Here is a 16,562-nt window from a genome sequence, read left to right as displayed (position 1 = left end):
TTTGTCTTATTCTGTTACATGATCCGTGCAGCATACTGCAGAAATAGTCAATATGCTAGTGTGCTGTTCGGTGTTCCCTGGATGGAGAACGGGATGAAATGAAGGGCTGATATTAGGGAGCAGTTAATTTCCAGCGTGGTGTGTGTCAGAGTCGAGATGGAGGTGAAATGAAGGATCGCCGGCTCTGATAGAGTGTGTGTCAGATCCGTCACTGCTGCAATACAACAGCTGAAACAAAACAAGCACTGTGTGTGTGTGTGTGTGTGTGTGTGTTTGTTTGCATTTGTGTTCATGAGATAAAAGCGCTCTGGATTGATCACTCAATTATGTTTGCATTTCATTTGCTCTGATTATAGCGTTACAACTGAGTCGTTTTCTTGTGTTTATTTCCATGTCTCATGTTTGTTTGTCTAAGTCGTTTGAGAGGAGCAGTGCTGATAATGCCAGGAGCCAATTAACTAGTGACTGTTTCTTAAATAAGTTACTAATTTTGATGCAAGAAAAATGGTTTTGTTTGAAAAATATGACAACAGCCATTTATTTTGGTTAGTGATAATTATTACAGATAATTCTTCTGTTTCATAGTGTTTGCATGCTTCGTTGAGTTTAATCAAAACAACAAAACCCACTTCCGGCATTAACCATGTTTAATTAGCAGTGTTGCCTGTTTTGATTGTTTGATGAATGAATGTTAGTTCCTACAGGTGTAAAACTTGCTAATGCTCAGGAAGACCATGGGGCAAGTGATGAAGATTAATTTCTCCTTAATGCTGAATGTCTATATAATTATATTCATGTAGTTTTTAAATAGTTATATAGATATTTATTATGTTTATTATTTCATACATTTTTACTTTGTGATTGGTCATAAGACACATGAGAGCCAATGATATTTAAAGGAATATTCTGAGTTCAATAAACGTTATAAGCTCAATTAACAGCATTTGTGGCATATAATGTTGATTGTGAAAAATAAATAAATAAATTGAAAGAAATCATCCCATCCTTTTGTTTCAGCGATTAAAAAAAAAATCAGCTGTGACATGACGAGACTGAACAGGTTTTGGGTTGGCAGCCATTTTGGGCAGAGGCTCTGCTTCTCCCACGGTAAAAGGGGAACCAACTAACAAGGGTACAAAATCCATGATGTCCCTCAAACTACCATTAAAGTACCCTCTGGGTAACAATGATTTTATACGCTCATTGAGTCCAAAACGGAACAAGTCCTTAAAGTCTCATCATAAAATTGCACACGGTATGAAAACTCACAGAATAGGTGAACATATTTCTCAATAGAGAGGTCCTTTTGCCGGAGGTGAAGTAGCTGATCGACTGGGTCCATGATTAATCTGTAAATGCTCGCAAAGCCGCTGGATCCAGGTATGGCTGGTGATTCTGTAACAAGGGAGGCGTGACAACGAAGTGGGGATCCAAATCCAAGGCTTTAATAAGAGCTTAGTCAAACAGGTGTGGTCAACAGCAGCAAACATCTTTATTCGTTATTGTATTTATATATAACTTTATTTTTTATTTATTTTAGTAATTTCACTACTTCAACTTACACTTATTTATTTCATTTAGTTGCCAATAGCATTTCTATTTTTTATTTAATTTGATCAAGTTTAGGTTTTTAAATTAATATTTATATTAATAATATTTAATAAATTATTTTTAATAGGGGTCAATAGGGGTTAAGGGGTACATTTTGGAGCTTTTAAAAGCAGAAATGTGAAGCTAATAATTTTGTGAATATGCATTATTATTATTATAATTTTTAATTCACAACTTATATTTATTTTTTTTCTCTCTAACACTAAAATCAGGTTAATATTGTAGGCCTATACATCTTTTGGTTTTACATTGGAACCTTCACCATTCACTTCCTTTTATTTTTTTCTTTCTTTATTTTTTTTATGTGGGACAAGTGCAAAAATAATTTGTGTGGTAATCAATATGCAACAAATGTTGTTGATTGAGCTTAACTTGCACTGAAACATTTTAACATCACTAATGCTTCTTGAGGTGACATATATTGATTGTTTAAATGAGTGTCACATTGTCAGTATTATATGTAGATCATCAGCATCATTATATGTAGAGCACTAAAGTAGTAAAGAGTCTGTTCAGCGGAGTTTTAATATCGTCTTTCTGTGTTGTTAGGACAAACCTCCCCAATCGCCTGTGGTGTCAGCGCCAGCGCCTGTCATTAGCACCCAGTGTACCGCGGTAATTATGACTTTACCGTGTTATACTGTATATCTGGACTTCAGGGCTTTCTGTGGGATGTTGGCTCTATAGGCGAATAATGATAGGTCACATTTATCACTGTCACACAGCAGAGTCATAATTAAGTTGTTGCACTTTTGCAAAGTAACACAAACAATTTCTGCTCTGAGTTAATTGGTAGTTAAAACTTGCAAACTACACAGCAGGTTTTTAGGTTTTTAGGTTGTGCATTTTCTACATGCACATGCATTAGTGTTTGACGCCTGAAAGGTCAATATAGCCAGTATATCAAAATAATGTGTGTGTGTGTATAAAATAAAACAATTAAAATGTCATACTTATGTGTAAGAATGTAACACACACACACACACACACACACATATATACTGTATATATATGAATAATAAAAAATACAATTTCGTACTTGTGTAATAATGCAACACTAGTTAAAACGCTATAAAGCTATAAGTTCCTGTGTTTTATATATCTCTCTGTGTCATTGATATTTGTGATTCTGGTCTGGAAACAATTTAGCGCTTTCCCTTGACATTTTGCTCGCTGTCCATGCTAACAGCCGGAACATAGTCTTTTTGTCCTCGCCTGCCTTCAGTGTTTTGTTTCAGATGCGGGTCGTTTTTTAATCTGCCCAAAGATTAGAAAGCACACGTTGAGAATGGAGAAACGGCTCAGCTCATTTCGGTTGGGCCGCAGGAGTGCGATTAGCGTGGCTGTTCAATGCCCAGGGGGTGCTTAGTTTGACAGGGCCATCCAGAGCCGGGAATTCACAGCGCAATCGCATCCCAGTGCTGTGGGAAATGTTCATGATCTGAGCAGCAGCTAGTCTTCAATTTATTTACTGGCTTCCCTATGAATGAACAAGCATGACTGATCCTCGTGGCTCTGCAGTGCTGAGCTGTAAGGAATAATTCGCACAAAATAATAAATACATCATAATTTGCTCAGCCTCAAATCTGCAGGAATAATGTCCAAGCTGCTCTTTTCCAGGAAACAGAATGGGATTTTAACTAGAGGCTGTCAAGCTCTCTATCTCTATCATAAAAGTATACATTTTCACTACCACTTCCTAGTTTTTTTTTTAAAGATTAATACTTTTATTCGGCAAGAATGCATTAAATTGGTCAAAAGTGACAGTAAAGACATTTTATTTCAAATAAATTATTTTTTAAATGAAAATGAATTCATAAATAAAGTGCAATAATAATAATGATAATAATATAGTAATATACTGTATAGGAAATGTCATATTGACATTGAACTATTCAATACTTCATTTAACACTTATATTTCGAAATAACTCGAAACTTCAATATATATTGTATTTTTTTTATTATTTGCAAACTTTGTTCAGTTTTATATGCTGTTTTAGTTTGTTTTCAGGTGGACTGGTGTATCTGAAGCCAGATTGGAACAGACTCTTTCAGCAGTTTTATGCACAGTATGCATCAGACGATCAGTGAAAATATGCTGGGTTTGGAGTTTGAAGGCTTGAGGCTTTAAAACAGTCAAAAGTTAATTACTGCTGGGTTCGTCCAACTCCCAAACCCCTGTGTGTGTGTTCGTGTGTGTGTGTGTGTGTGTGTGAGTGTGTGTGTGTGTGTGTGTTTTCAAAGGAAAGCAAAGAGCAGAGCTCCATATATAATGGCAGTATAAATAACAAATGCATTGTGTGTTTGTGTGTTTGCTCTGACATGCATTTGCTCTCACTGTATTTGAAGAGATTAGTGCCAAAGTTGAGCGCTCTCACTCTCTGTCATGAGGCAGATTAGGTTTAGCTGACATAGTTCACATACTAAAACATCCTGTTTCAACTAGTTCTATACATGGCGACAGCGAGAGGAAAATTCCTCTGTCCACAATCTGAGTAGCACACAGTCCCATTAAACAGATCTCTGGAGTATTCATGTGAAGGCTTGGGTTATTTGCACTCAGTCCTAATAGCAACCAGATAGGGCCGTATTTCCCTGGAGGTCTGTGGAAATTGTATGCAGGTATTGTCACTGCAGTTTATGTGACGGTAGCCTATGTTTATTGTTATTGCACGCAGTTAAGCTCAGGTGCGTTGTGGGTGTCTACAGTGTCTAAACTGGATGCATTCAATGCAGAGCTGCCCTTCAGAATATTCAGTAAGAGAAGTCCGCTGTGAGTTAGAGAAACAGGGATATCTTTTTATTTTATTTTATTTCATGCAAATCAATTTAAACATGAAACTCTTAGCTTTGCAACATAATATTAATTAATATAAAATAAAAAAATCGAATTTAAACGTCATATTTAAATGTAATAACATGAATTTTCTTCTAGTCAGAACAACCGTCATTTTTACTAAACGGCTGATGCCAAGTTGATTCGAAATGTTTGATGCAAGAAGTAAAATACAGTGAAAATCAAATCAAAACAATTAAAGCATGCGTGCACACTGCAATTCATATAGTGAACACAATGAAGAATGATTATGTATGCACCAGTGTGTGCATAAATATAAGTCATAACAAAAAGCAACATTTACATACAGTATCACTGTATGTGATTATATGTGATGTATATACGTTTATTTTACATGCATTTTAATCATTCATAATAATACATATATAATAATGTAATTTATATATATATATATATAATTACATTACTATATATGTATGATTATAAATAATTAAAAACATGTAAAATAAATGTAATAATTTAACTGTTTTATATAAAACATTAAAGTATTATGTTTAAATATGACATTGTATTTTTTATTTTTTAATATATGTGAAGATGTTATATGATATAAAATGTATATAATTATATATATATATATATATTAGTGCTGTCAAACGATCACATCCAAAATAAAGGTTTTTATTTACATAATATATGTATGTGAACTGTGTATATTTAGTATGTATATATAACAGAGCGCGTTATCCTCACTTCCTGTGCCCCTTTCTGAGAACATGAAACCTGGGAGTGAGTATCATAGTGCTGTTTGACACAGAGAGAGAAAGACAGATTGGCTGTGTCTGAAACAAAGTAACTGCGGCCCAATCACTCATATTTATATGTATATATAAATACAAATACATGCATGTATATATTTAAGAAAAATATGTTATGTTTATATATTAAATATATTTATATATAATATAAAATATAAAGATATAAATCAGAAAAATTCTATATTGTAATATACTGTATGTAATATTCAGTAACATATTTATAACATATACAATAATTTTAAAACATTTACATGTAATAATGCACACACAATATATGTATATATTTCATATTTACCAATTGCATATTTAAATGTAATAATTTAACACTATGACAGTATATCATATATTATATTTTATAAAGCGGATAGTTCCGCTCCTTGATTCTGATTGGTTGAGCCGCATTCAAAGCTGTTGTAAATTACTCTACAAACACACACCTTTGTTTACGTCTGTGTGTTGCTCGTCAACCACTTTGTTGCAACCACAACTGTTTCTGAGGAACTACATTGTTTGACGGAGGAATAATGTTTTTATTAATATCGTTACACTTTATTTGCTTTGTTTTATTTTGTTTATTTTGTCTCTTTAAGAAAGGCCTTGTGGTCCTGCTTTCAGTTTGAGTGTGTGTGTGTGTGTGTGTGTGTGTGTGTGTGTGTGTGTGTGTGTGTGTGTGTGTGTGTGTGTATGTGTGTGTGTGTGTGTAGCTGCGTATAGGCCAGGTGAAACACAGGGGGTTTCTCAGCTCTGCTGTCCAGCGTTTCTGCCTGGGGTTATGCACTGTTGCTCGCAAGAAGGATGCAGTATGTGTTGATTGAGTGGAAGAGAGAAATGAAGGAAGCATTTGCATATTTGCATGAGATTTGAATGAATAGTTCAAATGTTTTAACACAAAAATTTTAATATAATCATTTAATCAAATGCATGTTGTTCAAAACCCCTTTGACTTATTTTCTTCTGTGAAATGTGTGCATTGCTCTTTTCTGTGCAGTGAATGTGAATGTGGACTGATGTTGGTGAGCTCCAAAAAGAAGTAGTCTATATCACTATATGATAATTAGTCCATTATTTCATTGTATTTCAAGTCTTCTGGTGCTTTTTAAAAGCCTTTTGTGAGAAATAGACTCAGATTTAATGGTTCTGTGAATGATTTTGTAATCCCATGCACACAGTGACATGCATAATATAATATAATTACATTTTGTGACAATACAAACAATCAAGCAGCTGAGATACAGAGGTATATCACCCTATGCAGGTATGCACTGTAGACTTAGTGTAGTTACTCACAATTTGTACAGTGTCCCAACTTTTTTGGAATTGGGTTTGTACTTTAAAATGATTTCCACTCAGAAATTGCTAGTTTTTTACTTATTATCTTTGTTTCATTTACATCTTTGTAAAGCATACTCTAATGTAGTCTTTATTTACATCTATTTAAAACAGGTATAGACTTTGTTTTATAGAATTATGAGATATAAACTCATTTTTCAAGAAAAAAGGATTTGTAATTTAAACACAGAATTACAGGGAAAATAAATCAGAATTGTGAGATGAAAAGTACAAGCTAAGTGGTTAAGATTTGTTACAGTATGACCCACATGAGTACCCTAGTAAAAAAGTAACATGTTTAAAATACATTTATTTCATACTACGTATAGATCAAATCTATGAACATATTTACTGATATATTGCTCGAGACTTACTGATATAAAAAATATTATTAAACTTTATTTGGAGTACTACTTGTGCACAATGTACATTTCTTAATATTAAGCCTAAAATGTGTTTTAATGTCACTATTGATGAGGATTGTAGGATCTCGGAATAATATCAGTTTTTAAATGAAAGATATTTAAAGTGTACCTGAAGTGTACTTGCAATAGTTCCACTTCAGCACATTGAAATATACTTCAGCATATCTTTAGTTGAACTTCAGCACTACTTCCCCACAATTAAAGTGCATTAAAGGGTTAGTTCACCCAAAAATGATAATTAGCCCATAAATTATGGGATTACATCTCTGCCACAATTCTGCGTGTGAAAGATCATATTTTGAGAGTGCAAAAGTGCGTTTTGTACGCGCGCGAACTGAGTTTTGTGGAGATAATGTTTGTCTCGCAAAGAAGAAAGTATTTAGAGCGCACGAAAATCTATTTTGCATTTAAAATAGGTTTTTGGATGTGTGCAGACCTTCTCTGTTGCACGTGCAATGTTTCACTAGCCTGCTCACCTGATGCCCGCCCTCAGTGCTCGCTAAATGCCAACAGCTCGCTTGCTCAACTCAACCCAGCGTTACAATATGCCATAATTCTAGCCAATCAGAGATGCTGCTAAATTCTGATTGGCTGCATTGACAACCAATCACAACATTCCTTGCATTACCTCGACAGCAAAAGTTAATATTCTGATCATATTTTTTTCCATGCACATTTGACCAATTCCAAACGACATCAATCTTAATAACTACTATTAATCTTGTATTTAATCATTTATAATTTATATATAATTATTCATGAAGGCTGGAAGTGACAAATGTCTTATATTCAGGTGTGCATAATTATTAAGCAGATTTTCTTTTACGGATAAAATGAGCCAAAAAAGAGATTTAACTCAGACTGAAAGTCAAAAATTATTAAATGCCCATGAAAAATATTCAAAACTAATACAATATTAGAAATTGCAAAATTAATGCATAACCATTGGACAGCAAAATGCTCAGTGGGTCAGCAGGGTCAGGGGCTTTTGTGCGCTCAGAATATGATCTTTCGCGCGCGGAATTGTGGCAGAGATCTAAGCCTATAATAAATTACTCCCCCTCAACTCATCCTAGGTGTATATGACTTTCTTCTTTCAGACGAATCCAGTCGGAGTTATAGTAAAAATCGTCTGTGATCTTTCAAGCTGTTTAATGCCACTCAGCGGGTGTTGCATGCATCGGTCCAAAAGAAGTTAAATAAAAATCGCCCACCCATAAAAAAAAGTGTATCACACGGCTCCGGGGGGTGAACAAAGGCCTTCTGTAGCGAATCAATGCGTTTTTATAAGAATGAAGATTTCGATATAAGCCAAGAGAGGACTGGTTTTCCTTTGCTAAAGTAAAGAAACTTTGCTTCCTTTGCTCCTGTAAACAAACATTGGTTTTCACGAGACTCACCGGCGCATGCGCAACGCTGACCTCATACGTCATGCTCCCGGAACTGCTGCTGTGTACAACTGCTGGCGCAAGCTACATTAAAGAGATTATTACGTTTTGAATATGGATATTTTTCTTATAAAAATGCATCGATTCGCTACAGGAGGCCTTTGTTCACCCCCCGGAGCTGTGTAAGACATTTTTATGGATGGGTGCTTTTTATTTAACTTCTTTTGGACCGATGCATGCAACACCCGCTGAGTGGCATTAAACAGCTTGAAAGATCAAAGACAATTTTTACTATAACTCTGACTGGATTCATCTGAAAGAAGAAAGTCATATACACCTACTAGAGGGTGAGTAATTTATGGGCTAATTTTCATTTTTGGGTGAACTAACCCTTTAAGCAAAAAATTTAGCAGACTTTAAGTATACCAGTTTAGTGTAAGGTGTAAGATACAATTGCAGGGTATTTTTATTAAGTATATAAATATGTAAATGTATTTGCATGCTTAGCATGAAATAAATGTATTTCAAATACATTTCAGTATATTTATTTTTCACTAGGGTATGCATGCAGATAAAGCTGGACATATTTTTATATCCAACTTTCTATATAGAACTGGGCAGTAATATGGTTACATTTTGCAGTGATATAAACAGTCAAGAAGTTGAGATTTGCTGTGTATGTAGTAAAAGCAGAAACTGAATCAGCACTTAGTGCTGTGATTTATTTATTTAACACACATACTTATTTACTTTTCAAATTTGCACATAACATACCTGCACATACAAAATTGTCTATTGTGTTTTTGCTATTTTGTACATTGTCTATTTGTATATTATTATTTTTATTATCTGTGTCTTGTCACTGTGGAGCTTCTGTCACAAAAAATAAATAAAAATCCTCGTATGTGTAAACACTCCTGGCAATAAAGCTCCTTCTGATTCAGATTCTGAAAACAGCCATATTCAGCTCTAAGAATGAGCACTGTGTGTGTTTGAGGGTGTTTGTGAGCACTGGTGCGTCTTGGGGGCTGTTCATCTGATGCAAATGTAAATACAGGCTGTAGGCTGGATCCACCTACTCTGTGTCTCGGCCCACACACAATAACAACACTCTGGAGGAGGATGAAACCAGAGCACACGAAATGAGCCGTGCAAACGCAGGGGAATGTTTCTTTAGTGGAGGTGATTTGCACAAACCCCTAACCCTAATTTAAGCACAAAGCAGGTTATACTGTAGTTCTGCATATCTTTAGATTGCATGCAGAACACAAGCAGAACATTGATCCTGATCACTAATCAGTGTACCAGCTGTTCTTAGTCCATTATCCCGGAATACAGATCAATATCGTCTCAAAGCAGCGGTCAGCGCGTCTGCTGTCGGGTAACAGATGGATGACGGCAGCCACGGGAATGAAGCGCTTGTATCTGTCCCGTTTGATGGATTGCTGACAAGCAGCGTCTTGTTAGAGGGAAAATTGTCGCTTAAATGTGAAAAATCGCTTTTAATTCCAGTGTGACAACAAATCAAAGGTACTCGTTGCGTAAATGGCGATTTGAGGTAGTTGAAAGAATTGAGCTTTTCACTGGCAATTACTCAAGCACTGTCTCAAGACCACGATGCATCTGTGAGACAGATGCTCAAACATCATATTTGTCAAAATAAAGGGACAGGGTTAAATAACTGCTGTCACATGGAAACATTACTTCATTGCATATTTTATCGTTTAGGAGATCAGAAACTAAAGATGTGTATCCTGTCGGACTTTCTAACTGTCTGACATCAAAAAATATCCGACTCTCAAATTTTGCCAATAATATACACTTTAAAAAATTTTAAACTCACAAATACTGTAAAAATGCTACAGTAAAAATTGGCTACCTTACAGTGTACAATGAAAAACTGTAAAGGTTTTAAGATTGCATTATATCTCATTTTAATTTAAAATACTGTGAAATTAATTTTTTTTGCAGATTAAATAATGCATTACCATATGAGGTATTATTATGGTTGATTAATATTTTGAATCAGTTTTTTCACTTAATTTATTGACAGCTATCGGGATGTGAAGAGGCTTTCAGCCAGCATAACAAAAATGTTTTTGAACCAAATCACCTACCCTGCCTATAATAAGACAGTCAATTATTCACTACATATACAGTATATATGTGTATATATATGCATATGCATATATACTGTATACACACACACACAAACTGATAATATTTCATCTGTTTAACTGTGTCTTTGTAAGCCTAAGCGAAAGATAAACCGATATCAGCGGCTCGTCCAGCTCATTTCTGTTCTTTCTTTCTTCTCAGGGTTTTTTCTGCGAGCGTGTGAAGCGCTAAACGTTGGCGTATTTATGCTCAAATGCTGCTCTGCTGGCTTGCTGAATTTCACAGGCTTCCAGGAACAAACCACCACGTCCTTCTCAAACACAAATCCACAGAGGTTCTTCCTGAACTCGCTAGACAATTGCACTGTTAACGGTCTCAGCGGCCTTGAAAGGAGCCTGCTGTCTACAGAGAGCTTAGAAGAGAGTATAAGTTCCTTTCGCTGAGGATATTGTCAGCTCTGAGTCAGGAGAGCTTCAGAGAGTCTTCTGCTGTTACAGATGAGAGCTGCCATATGTGCAAAAAACGTTAAAGCAAGTGTGTTTGTGCAGCCTAACTCTCTAGGGGCCCTAATAGGGGAACTAGAGCACAATGACTGAGGTACGTGTTTGTGTGTGCATGAGACTGCATGCTAATAGGTGTCCTAAATGTCACGATGGTTAATGAATGGCTCGTTCACAGACCGTCACATATTGCACACTGATGCATACTGCACTATAAAATGGCAAACTGAAATCACCTGTTCCAATCTGATTGGCTTTATGCACTTTTCTGGAGTCAGGGAACACAGGTTTATATCAGTCCACTGCTAGTTGAGTTTAACAGTAAGGTTACAACTTTGTTTTGCTAAAATTTTGTTGTTTAACTTTTTTAGACTTTGCAAGGTTTCAAGAGACCACTTGAAATTTCTCAGTTGATCTGGATTTACTGGATTTTACTAGGTATGGATATGATTGAAATGTTAATTTGTTTTATTCTATAAAGGTCTGATAACATTTCTTCCAAATTTAAAATAAAAATCTTGTCATTTAGAACATTTAAAAATGTTTTTTATTTATTTAGCGGAAAATGCCAATAAAATGTTCATTTGTTATGATTGTAAATCAGGGTTATTCCACCAAATACTAATTTTTTAACTTGCCTAAAGTTAAAACATGGGTATTGTGTTGTCTAAAAATTCATATAAATTTGTGTCTGAAAAATATATAATATAAATATAATGTCTGAAAACATGGCATCTTTTTTTGCTATTTTGACCAATTGTCATTTTAAACAAACAAACCACAAAAAAACTCTAAACGACAACATTTTTATTTAAAAAAATGGAAGAAATATCATCAGTAGTTTACTAAATAAAAAAATTAATAAATAAATGTTTTACTGAAACACAAAACTATAAATCGCAAATCTAGAGAAACTGAGAATTTTCAAAAGGTCTTTTAATTAGCTATATGTTGCATTATTTTTATTTTGACTTCATACACTCTAAAAAATGCTGGGTTGTTTCAACCCAATGTTGGGTCAAATCACACACACACACACACACACACACACACATATACATATACTTAACTAATATTTATATAAATAATAAAAAATAAGTAATAAAGTAATATTATTATTATTATAATTAAAAAACCATTGTTTTCATGTTGAAATTTTTTCTATATGGTAGTAGGTGTTTGGGGAGGAGTTTGCTTACAGGTTGATTCATGATGCATTTCTGCTTAGTTTACAGAGCTATGTTCAGATTTATGAAGCAGATTCCTTATGCACTTAAATCAGGAAATCTGAGTAAGAAACAGAAAGCGAGATCCACCGTAGTGCAGCAGCTTCGGTTCACACAGATACTGATAGACTCACACATGTTCAGAGATATGAGTCAGACGCTTACAGAGTTCACGTTCAGCTGGAGTTTGTGACAGATACTGAAGACCAAAGCTTGAATGAAGTAGTCAGTCAGTGCAGATATCACAGCTTATGTCCAAATAGAAGATTTCTCCATCTCTGCTCAGGAGTCTGTATTATTTCACGGTATCCACTCTTTCTGTCGCATTCGATTCAGAATGAAGCCTCACAACTATCATATCTTTGGCCATGGAGCTGGAGATTCAATTACATGCTGGCAGTCGACTGCCTGTGCTTTAGATTCTCTTACAGAAATAAGGACGCAGGTACAGGTGCTTTGTGTTTATTGATGTAAAATCAGCTTTGTTTATGCATCCAACATTTTCTTTGTGAGAAACGATGTCAAACGAGCAGCCGCAGAACTAATAAACTGATAATAAACTGAATAGGAATGTTTGAGTGGGGTCAGTGATTAACTTTTTTATTGAAGAGTTTTTTCAGCGCTGACTAATCTAAATGCCTCTGATTGGCCATTGTGTTCACAGGCTCATCTTAAATGTGCGTGAGTGGTTATAATGCTCAACGCTGCTAAAAACAAAAACACACGTACACAGCTATCTAATTCAATGTTCTTCTAGATGTAATGGACCATTTCACCAGTCGTCAGCATTGTAAATCCTCAAAAGTTTTTTATATTTTGATAAAAAAAAAAAGTATGTACATTTATAACACTATAATTTGTATTATATCACATTTGCATCAAATTACAAACAAACTACTTAACGCTGATGCGAGAGTGTTTCTAATGCGTCGTGAAAACACTATCGTGCAGTTTTTCTTTTGCTATTTGAGCAAATGGGAATGCAAAAAATATATTTGTGCTAGTCTCCCATTCATTGCTCTCGAAGTTTACTCATTGTGTTCACAGGCTCATCTTAAATGTGCGTGAGTGGTTATAATGCTCAACGCTGCTAAAAACAAAAACTCACGTACACAGCTATCTAATTCAATGTTCTTCTAGATGTAATGGACCATTTCACCAGTCGTCAGCATTGTAAATCCTCAAAAGTTTTTTATATTTTGATAAAAAAAAAAAAGTATGTACATTTATAACACTATAATTTGTATTATATCACATTTGCATCAAATTACAAACAAACTACTTAACGCTGATGCGAGAGTGTTTCTAATGCGTCGTATCAATGTTGAAAACAGTTGTGCTGCACAATATTTTTGTGGAAACTGTGAAACATTTTATTTTTCAGGATTCATTGTTGAATAGAGAACAGCATTTATTCGAAATAGAAATCTTTTTAATGTCACTTTGGCTTATTTAATGCATCCTTGCTAAATAAAAATAATACTTTCTTTCTTTCAAACAAATTAAAATCTTACTGACCCCAAACTTTTTGTCATTTTGGGAATTGACAGACCCATTTATTTTATATGCATAAAAAAGTTTTGTATATGCTTTCAACATTCACCTTTTGTGTTTCACAGACAACAAAGTCATATGGGTTTTTAGCAATATGAGGGAGAATAAATAATAAGAGAATTTTTCTTGTTGAAATATTCCTAGACACTGACACCTGTGTCTCATTCAAACACTTCATTTGTCTGAATGCACATTTCCTGCATGCGTTATCATATTGTTTCCTCTTCTGCAGTAATGTGCGGTAACCATGCTGGATGAAGTCTCAGGTGTTTCATCTCATTCTGCTCCTCATGTGACCTTTAAAACAGCAATCTTCTCAAATGCCAAAGAGATGCATTTCTCCGATTCACATGCAGGCATGTTTGAGAGCAGTCGTGAAACAACATTATGCAAAACATTACGTTGCATTAACATGTAATATAAATATTTATTTCCAGTTATTAAAATATAAATATGATGCAATTTATAATCTTTGTAACCACTAATAATCAATTTGATTCCTGCTCACGTTTGGCAAGTAACTGGTTAACTGAGTTTTTACTGAAAAATTACAGAATGAAATGAGACATCACGGCCTATAATGAAACCTGGAGGAGGGGAGACGAGAAATGATCCTAAACGATTGTCATTTACCGTCTAACAACACACGCGAATGAATATTCCCATGGTGGCGAGCTTCTATTATGTTGTTAAGAATATTATAATATTTCTGAGCATCGCAGCTCTCGTGATGAATCACCTCCGGTCAGTGGTGGACGAAGTACACAAATCAAGTACTTGAGTAAAAGTACAGATACGTATAATAAAATATTACTCCAGTAAAAGTACTCCTTTTTCAATTTTACTCGAGTGAAAGTACAAAAGTACTTGATTTTTTATGTACTTAAGTAAAAAATTACTGATAGATAGATTTATTTTGCAATTTTATATACACTCTTAAAAATAAAGGTGCTTCAAAAGGTTCTTCAAGCGATGCCACAGAAGAACCATTTTTGGTTCCACAAAGAAGCATTCAGTCAAAGGTTCTTTAAAGAACCATCTCTTTCTTACCTTTTTATAATCTGAAGAACCTTCTTTCACCACAAAGAACCTTTTGTGAAACAGAAAGGTTCTTCAGATGTTAAAGGTTCTTTATGGAACCATTTAGGCAAAAAGGTTCTTCTATGGCATCGTGAAGCACCTTTATTTTTAAGAGTGTCGGCTACTTAATTTAATTTTATATTAGCACATATTTTTTATAATCCTACTGCTCAAAATACCTGGGATTTTCCCAAAATAACCACTATATGGAGTCAAAATGTATTTTTGCTGTTGATATGGACTACGTTGACGAGAGTAACGTAGTAATGTTCACTGTGAAGCTTACACTGTGAAGTTCCTGAGAGAAAACAGATTTAACCATCTGATTTTCACCAGTAAGAAAAAAGTGTTTTAAAGCTTGTTGTTTTGCAGAACATCACAGTTATATATGACATGAGAATAAGGCCTGAAGTTAGGAAGAACATTTTAAGGAAAATATAATTATATTTTCATAATGATCTTTTCTTCTCAAACCTTGTCTGTGGTGTAGAAACACCCCTGGCCAAATGCCCCCAGAGGGCATCACTTCCCACTTTGATAATTACTGTAGTTACCACGTTCTGAACATCACATCCTTTCTTTTTCCCCCAGATGTAATCTAGATGGTTGAATAAAAATATTTGGACTTTATATCTAAAAATTACCTCAACTTAGCACTAGCAAGCCTGGTAACTTGACAGTTAACATCAGCTAACAATATTTACTTATTTTCAGTATGGTTATGAATAAACATTCATATCTGTCTACTCGGCTAGTTAATCCAAACAATAGAAAAATTTATACAGTTGATAAACGATATAAAAACAGACTTCACATAGGGCTAAATGCGTAGCATTTTAATAAAACTGTTAACGTTACGCAGCGGGGAATATGAACGTGCATGAGTTATTTTATTTAGTCTGTGTTATTTTAATGTTTCGGTTTTTTTTTAACCTAAAACATAGAGACTCTGATGTTGATGTGCATTCAAGTATTTCAGTGGGATTAAATAGATCACCCTTTACAGCAGATTTAGTTCACAAACTACTGACAGTTTTGACCTAAATATGATTTTCAGTTACAATAATTAATCCTAAAATTCGACATTAGTAACTTACTTTTAGCAGCATCAGATGCTCGCGCACTCAGTCGATCTCCTGGTTCTTACTTGTGAGTTCAGTTCACTGGAGACTCGCACTAAACGATTCATTTGAAACAGTGAGTTATCGACTCGAGAACAGCTGCAATCGGTTCATTCTAATTCGTGAATGAATAGTTTGGTGCGATTTGCAAACTGATTTAAAAGGTTCATTCAAAAGAATCAGTTCGTTCATGAATCAGACACCGCTTCTGCGAATATGTGATATATTATAAGGAGTAACGATATGTTTTATGAATTGTAGTGAAGTAAAAAGTACAATCTTATGCTTTGGAATGTAGTGAAGTAAAAGTAAAAGTTACTCAAAATAAAACTACTCCAGTAAAGTACAGATACTTGAAAAATGTACTTAAGTACAGTAACGAAGTAAAACTACTCCGTTACTGCCTCCGGTTACTTTCAGTTTCCCACAGCTGTGAAGACACTACAGGCCTGTATCGTATGCACTGCATGATCTATGAGAGCAACACATGTGTTTGTGTGTGTGTGCGCATTTTTGTGACAAATGAGGACATAAATTTGTATAATGACAAAGGTATAACATAGGTATTACAAGGAGAAGGTGACTTTTCAGGA

The sequence above is a fragment of the Sinocyclocheilus grahami genome, unplaced genomic scaffold (genome assembly GCF_001515645.1).
Source record: "Sinocyclocheilus grahami isolate Dianchi unplaced genomic scaffold, SAMN03320097.WGS_v1.1 scaffold495.1, whole genome shotgun sequence".
Lineage (NCBI taxonomy): Eukaryota > Metazoa > Chordata > Actinopteri > Cypriniformes > Cyprinidae > Sinocyclocheilus > Sinocyclocheilus grahami.
Note: the sequence above shows the minus strand (reverse complement) of the source record.